The following is a 6,342-nucleotide window of genomic DNA, read 5'->3' on the forward strand; positions in this document are numbered from 1 at the left end:
GCGCTATTTTTGGGAGAAACCCAGAGAATCACTTATAAACTGCGCCCGTAATCCTTCTGGAAAACGAGAAGGGAAATCTGATTCCCGGCCCCAGGTGTTGTTAGGGTTAAGGACTCGAGTACAGGGATTTGATATTTAGGGAAAAGGAGTGGTGCTTCTGTATGAGTTCACAGTATTATAGTATTCATAATTTATATTTCCCAGAGGAGCTTACAGTCTAAGGCCAGGCAGCGGGTGGGTCTGCCCTGCAGTGTTGGGGTCCTGTGTGTTCTCTCTCCATGGATTTCTGCCCACAAATAGGCACATTCATTGGCTCCCAACAAAACTGACCCTAGTGTGAGCCCTTAGATTGTAAGCTCCCTTGGGGCAGTGAATGATGTGTCAGTATAGTACTGTGGAATATATTAGTACAGGTATGGAATCCCTTATCTGGAATCCCATTATCCAGAAAACTCAGAATTACGAAAAGCCTGTCTCCCATAGACTCCATTTTAATCAAATAATTCTGAATTTTAAAAATGATTCCCTTTTTCTCTGTAATAATAAAACAGTACCTGTACTTGATCCCAACTAAGATATAATTACCCCTTATTGGGGCAGAACAGCCCTATTGGGTTTATTTCATGGTTAAATGATTCCCTTTTCTCTGTAATAATAAAACAGTACCTGTACTTGATCCCAACTAAGATATAATTACCCCTTATTGGGGCAGAACAGCCCTATTGGGTTTATTTAATGGTTAAATGATTCCCTTTTCTCTGTAATAATAAAACAGTACCTGTACTTGATCCCAACTAAGATATAATTACCCCTTATTGGGGGCAGAACAGCCCTATTGGGTTTATTTAATGTTTAAATGTTTTTGTAAAGGAGAACTAAAACCTAAATAAAGAAATATGCTAGAAATGTTGTACATTATGTTATTATCGAAAGATCCCTTATCTTGAAACGCTCAAGTACTGAGAATTAGGGTAAAAACCCACGGAGCGGTTCAGTTGCATGTAATAGATCGCTGGGCAACTAACTGCTCCAAAATGGCTTTCCACCAGCAATAATCGATTGGGTAATCCGTGCGTAATTTCCTGCTGCAGGGAACTGGAAAATGAGGTTCAATGTTGATAAGTGCAAAGTTATGCATTTTGGTAGAAATAATATAAATGCAAACTATCTACTGAATGGTAGTGTGTTGGGGGTATCCTTAATGGAGAAGGATCTAGGGGTTTTTGTTGATAACAAGTTGTCTAATTCCAGGCAGTGTCATTCTGTGGCTACTAAAGCAAATAAAGTGCTGTCTTGTATAAAAAAGGGCATTGACTCAAGGGATGAGAACATAATTTTGCCCCTTTATAGGTCCCTGGTAAGGCCTCACCTTTAGTATGGGGGCAGTTTTGGGCTCCAGTCCTTAAGAAGGATATTAATGAGCTGGAGAGAGTGCAGAGACTGCAACTAAACTGGTTAAGGGGATGGAAGGGTTAAACTATGAGGTGAGACTGTCGAGGTTGGGGTTGTTTTCTCTGGAAAAGAGGCGCTTGCGAGGGGACATGATTACTCTGTACAAGTACATTAGAGGGGATTATAGGCAGTTGGGGGATGTTCTTTTTTCCCATAAAAACAATCAACGCACCAGAGGTCACCCCTATAGATTAGAGGAAAGGAGCTTCCATTTGAAGCAGCGTAGGGGGTTCCTCACGGTGAGGGCAGTGAGGTTGGGGAATGCCCTTCCTAGTGATGGGGTAATGGCAGATTCTGTTAATGCCTATAAGAGGGGCCTGGATGAGTTCTTGAACAAGCAGAATATCCAAGGCTATTGTGATACTAATACCTACAGTTAGTACTAGTGGTTGTATATATAGTTTATGTATGTGAGTGTATAGATTGGTAGGTGGGGGTTAGGGGTGCTGGGTTTACTTGGATGGGTTGAACTTGATGGACACTGGTCTTTTTTCAACCCTATGTAACAAACTATGTAACTTAACGCAACTTTGGAAAAAACAGACAGATTGTGAGAAAGGCTCCATAATACTGGGTAACATTTCCCAATTCACCTTGTGACTGGTTAGGGCTTATCTATGGAAGTTCTGTACTATAAGGCCCATCTATTTCCGTTTCTCCCTACCATTCAATTATCTACTTTTAAAATACATGTGACTCCCGTCGCCCTTGGCTTCACAGGTCAGACATATGTATATCTATAAATACAAATATCCCGTGGCCTTAGCTCGTCAGTCAACTTGCTGAAATGGTACAGTCACTGGCCCTCTCTTTATACTGGAAGGCATATGAAAGTCACTGAGAGCCATCTGTCAGAGAGTCATGCATAGATTGTAAGCTCTATGGGGTAGGGACCTCCTTCTTCCTGTCAGTCTTTATTACTGTGTATATTTATTGCAATTAGTATTTTATATAATATAATCCATACATAATAAAAGGCAGAAAGTCTGCCCATCTGCAGTAACCCGTAGCAACCAATGGAGTGCTTGCTTTAAAACAGGTGACCTATAAATGCTACCTGCACATTGGTTGCTACAGGTGATCAGACCTGTAGCAAAATGTGCACTTTTTATCCTACCCCCTATATATATATATATATATATACAGTATATATATATATATATATAGTATCCATTATCCAGAATGCTGTGGACCAAGGGCATTCCGGATAAGGGGTCTTTCTGTATATATAAATACAGGTATAGGATCCGTTATCCAGAATGCTCGGGACCAAGGGCATTCCGGATAAAGAGTCTTTTCGTAATTTGGATCTCCATACCTTAAGTCTACTAAAAAAATCAATAAAATATTAATTAAACCCAATAGGGCTGTTCTGCCCCCAATAAGGGGTAATTATATCTTAGGTGGGATAAAGTACAGGTACTGTTTTATTATTACAGAGAAAAGGGAATCATTTAACCATTAAATAAACCCAATAGGGCTGTTCTGCCCCAATAAGGGGTAATTATATCTTAGTTGGGATCAAGTACAGGTACTGTTTTATTATTACAGAGAAAAGGGAATCATTTAACCATGAAATAAACCCAATAGGGCTGTTCTGCCCCCAATAAGGGGTAATTATATCTTAGTTGGGATCAAGTACAGGTACTGTTTTATTATTACAGAGAAAAGGGAATCATTTAACCATGAAATAAACCCAATAGGGCTGTTCTGCCCCCAATAAGGGGTAATTATATCTTAGTTGGGATCAAGTACAGGTACTGTTTTATTATTACAGAGAAAAGGGAATCATTTAACCATTAAATAAACCCAATAGGGCTGTTCTGCCCCAATAAGGGGTAATTATATCTTAGTTGGGATCAAGTACAGGTACTGTTTTATTATTACAGAGAAAAGGGTAATCAGTTTTAAAATTCTGAATTATTTGATTAAAATGGAGTCTATGGGAGACAGGCTTTCCGTAATTCTGAGCTTTCTGGATACTGGGTTTCCGGATAAGGGATCCCATACCTGTATATCCATGCATAGAAATTATATTTTACCATTGTGCTGCAAATAACAGATCCCAACGCTTTTACGTGCAACATTCTCACAACAGAACGTCTATAGTAAGAGAGAGAAACTGCACTCGTTTTCACCATAATAAAAGATGCATTTTACCCCCGTTTGCAGGAAGCATTTAATGCGAGGCACTGAGTTCACCATTACTGACACCACATTAGGCTTTGGCTGAGCCAGGGAGCGGAAGGCTTGAGAATTCTATATTACATCTGGGGGTTTCTTCAAATGAAAGAAGTTGCGTTTTTCATCATGTATTTATAGAAGTTAAAAGCCACTTCCCTCTTTCAAATGTCAAGCGAGAATAAGTAGGTTAGTGTATACGGAGCGCGGTGCTAACACTCATCTCCGGCACGAGATTCTCATCTGTCTGCTGCTCTGGGAAAAAAACGCATTTGCTTATCTCATAACCCAATTCTGAGCCATTTAGGCCTAGAGAAAGTTTCATTATACGCTCTCGCCGACGCACCGAGGCGCCTTCCTGCGCAGACATTGGGTGACTTCTGAAAATGGCATTAATTGTTGTATTGGGAGGAATTAACACCAAGAAGAAGTGGGTCAGAGAGAGGTGGGGCGCTACAGAGATGTAACACGCCATTACTGTCATTGTGTAAGAGGTTAAGTGAGGATAGAGAGAGATAAGAAGTCGCTTGTTTGTAAACATAATTATTAACCATGTTTTTAGCCTCTTGGATTCTCTTCTCAAAGCATCAGCCAAGGCTTATTCAGTGACTCCACGTAAGTGGTCCTGCCTGTGCCCTTACACCAGGGATCCCTGACCTTTTTTACTCATGAGCCACACTCACAAGCATGAAAAAAGTTCCTTGAGGATGGGAAAGAAGCGTTGTGATTGGCTATTTGGTAGCCCCATGTGGAATCTTGGCCAACAGGAGGCTCTGCTTTGAGTAATACAGTGTCTCTGTGCTTCCAAAACTTGTCTCCGAGCCAGACATGTAAAAATGGCACCTACTTTAAGGCCACTGGGAGCAACATCAAAATGGGTGGTGAGCAACATGTTACTCCCAAGCCACTCGTTGGGGATCACTGCCATAGGCCGAAGCCAAGCTCCAACTTGAGGGCATCTTCTCATTATGCTCTGTTGGGTGCACCTTGTTTAGGGTGACTATGCCTTTAAAAAAGACACTCAACAAGTCCCAGAATCTTCCTATGAGAAGCAACAATTGCCTCTGTAATATCCATAACGTGTAGGTTGCAACCTTTCATCAGGGGCAATACGGGCCAGCAGGTGGCGGTAAAGCCGGCCTTTGTTGTCACACCAGTAATCTATACTTTACCTGCCTAAAGGTGGCCATATAGGGGCCAATTGTAGCTGCCGATATGGGTCCCTTGGACCGATTCAGTGGCTTATCGGCCCATGTAGGGGCAGCAAAGACTGGCCTGCCCAACCGACATCTGGCCTGAAAATTCAGTCAGATCGGGGACCACATCGGCCCATTGATGCGGTCCCCGAACCGACTGCGCCCTTAACAGTCATTATAATTTGATTGTTTGGCCCCAGGGCCAAACAACCGTATTAGCCTAAATTCCCCTGATATCGCCCACCTGTAGGTGGGGATATCGGGAGAAGATCCACTCGCTTGGCGACCTCGCCAGGTGAGTGGATCGTTACGTGTATGGCCACCTTGCTCACACATGCTGATAATGTAATGAAAGTCACGTAGCAACCAATCAGTTGTTTGCTTTTGCACAGACGGCCAGTATGTTTATAGGGGACACAAAGCATTAATGCCCCCTACTGCTCAGGAAATCCTAGTTCAGTCACCTTTGCCCTGTGGGAGGGACCTTGCGATCAGTTTATTTTCATGGGTTTGGGAGGTGGATCTGCCAGGACCTCAGTAATAGGGACCAATAAATAAGGACAAGGAGAAGTAGTGGAGTTAGTGCCTCCCTAAGGCAGGGGTGTCAAACTCAATCACATAAGGGGGCTGAAATCTAAAACCCAGGCTAAGTCGCCGGCCAAATTTTTTATCAAGATACTGTACAAAATCTCCCTGTTGTGTTATCCTGTTTTCCTTTATACTGATATATAAAGGATAATACATATTATGGTTTAAGGTTTATAGACCCCCCCTGGGAACAAATGCACGGATTAAATAAAGTTCTTTTTGGATTCTGTCTGTAGGGCCGACCCCCAGAGCCCCCCCCTAGCAGTCAGACTGGATGTTATTGAGGCTCGAGGAGAAGCCTATTGTTCTGTCTGTGCTGTTATATAACATTTTGCCCTCTCTGTGCCTTTGTTTTCCTACGGACGTTACAAGCTGAGTGATTGTGTCTCATACAGAGTCCAACATCCCTATCGGGTTCATTGTCAGCGTGATCCTGTCACTTCATTTCCATTGTGTTCTGGGACATACGGACCGACAGGAGCTGAGCGAGATCAGTCTGTGCTGCCTCCCCGAGATGTTGGGCTCATTGCCTTGTGAATGGACGAGCAATTCCTGGAAAGCGCTGCTTAATAATGTAAATATAGGGTAATCATTTGTAGCACAAAAGTCATGTAATGCGGCAGTCCCCAACCACCGGGCTACCTGGTCTCCCATCGATATTAATAACAATAAAAATAAAGTGCATAATATAAAATGTAATAATGACATTTACGTTATATATGTAATAATTAAATTATATACTATGAACTAGTTGCGCCCCCCCCCCCCCAACCTCGGTTCTTGGAAAAATTGTCTTGCTTGAAACTGGGCCGTGGTGCAAAAAAGGTTGGGGACCACTGATCTAATGGGTCATTTCTGAACACAAGTGTTGTGTGCAAAGTGCTATTTTACATGCAAATTGTAATGCTTTTTGCCCCAAATTCTG

The 6,342-nt window shown here is 42.2% G+C and overlaps 1 long non-coding RNA gene across 1 annotated transcript in view; it reads left to right on the forward strand.

Moving 5' to 3' along the window:
- Positions 1-6,094, forward strand: part of LOC116410932 — a 30,184-nt gene extending 24,090 nt beyond the window's left edge. The window contains exon 4 of the long non-coding RNA XR_004222763.1: positions 5,813-6,094. This is a non-coding gene — a long non-coding RNA (uncharacterized LOC116410932). The remainder of the gene's footprint in view (positions 1-5,812) is intronic.
- Positions 6,095-6,342: the final 248 nt, after the last annotated feature.

This window comes from Xenopus tropicalis, chromosome 5, assembly GCF_000004195.4.
Source record: "Xenopus tropicalis strain Nigerian chromosome 5, UCB_Xtro_10.0, whole genome shotgun sequence".
Taxonomy (NCBI): domain Eukaryota; kingdom Metazoa; phylum Chordata; class Amphibia; order Anura; family Pipidae; genus Xenopus; species Xenopus tropicalis.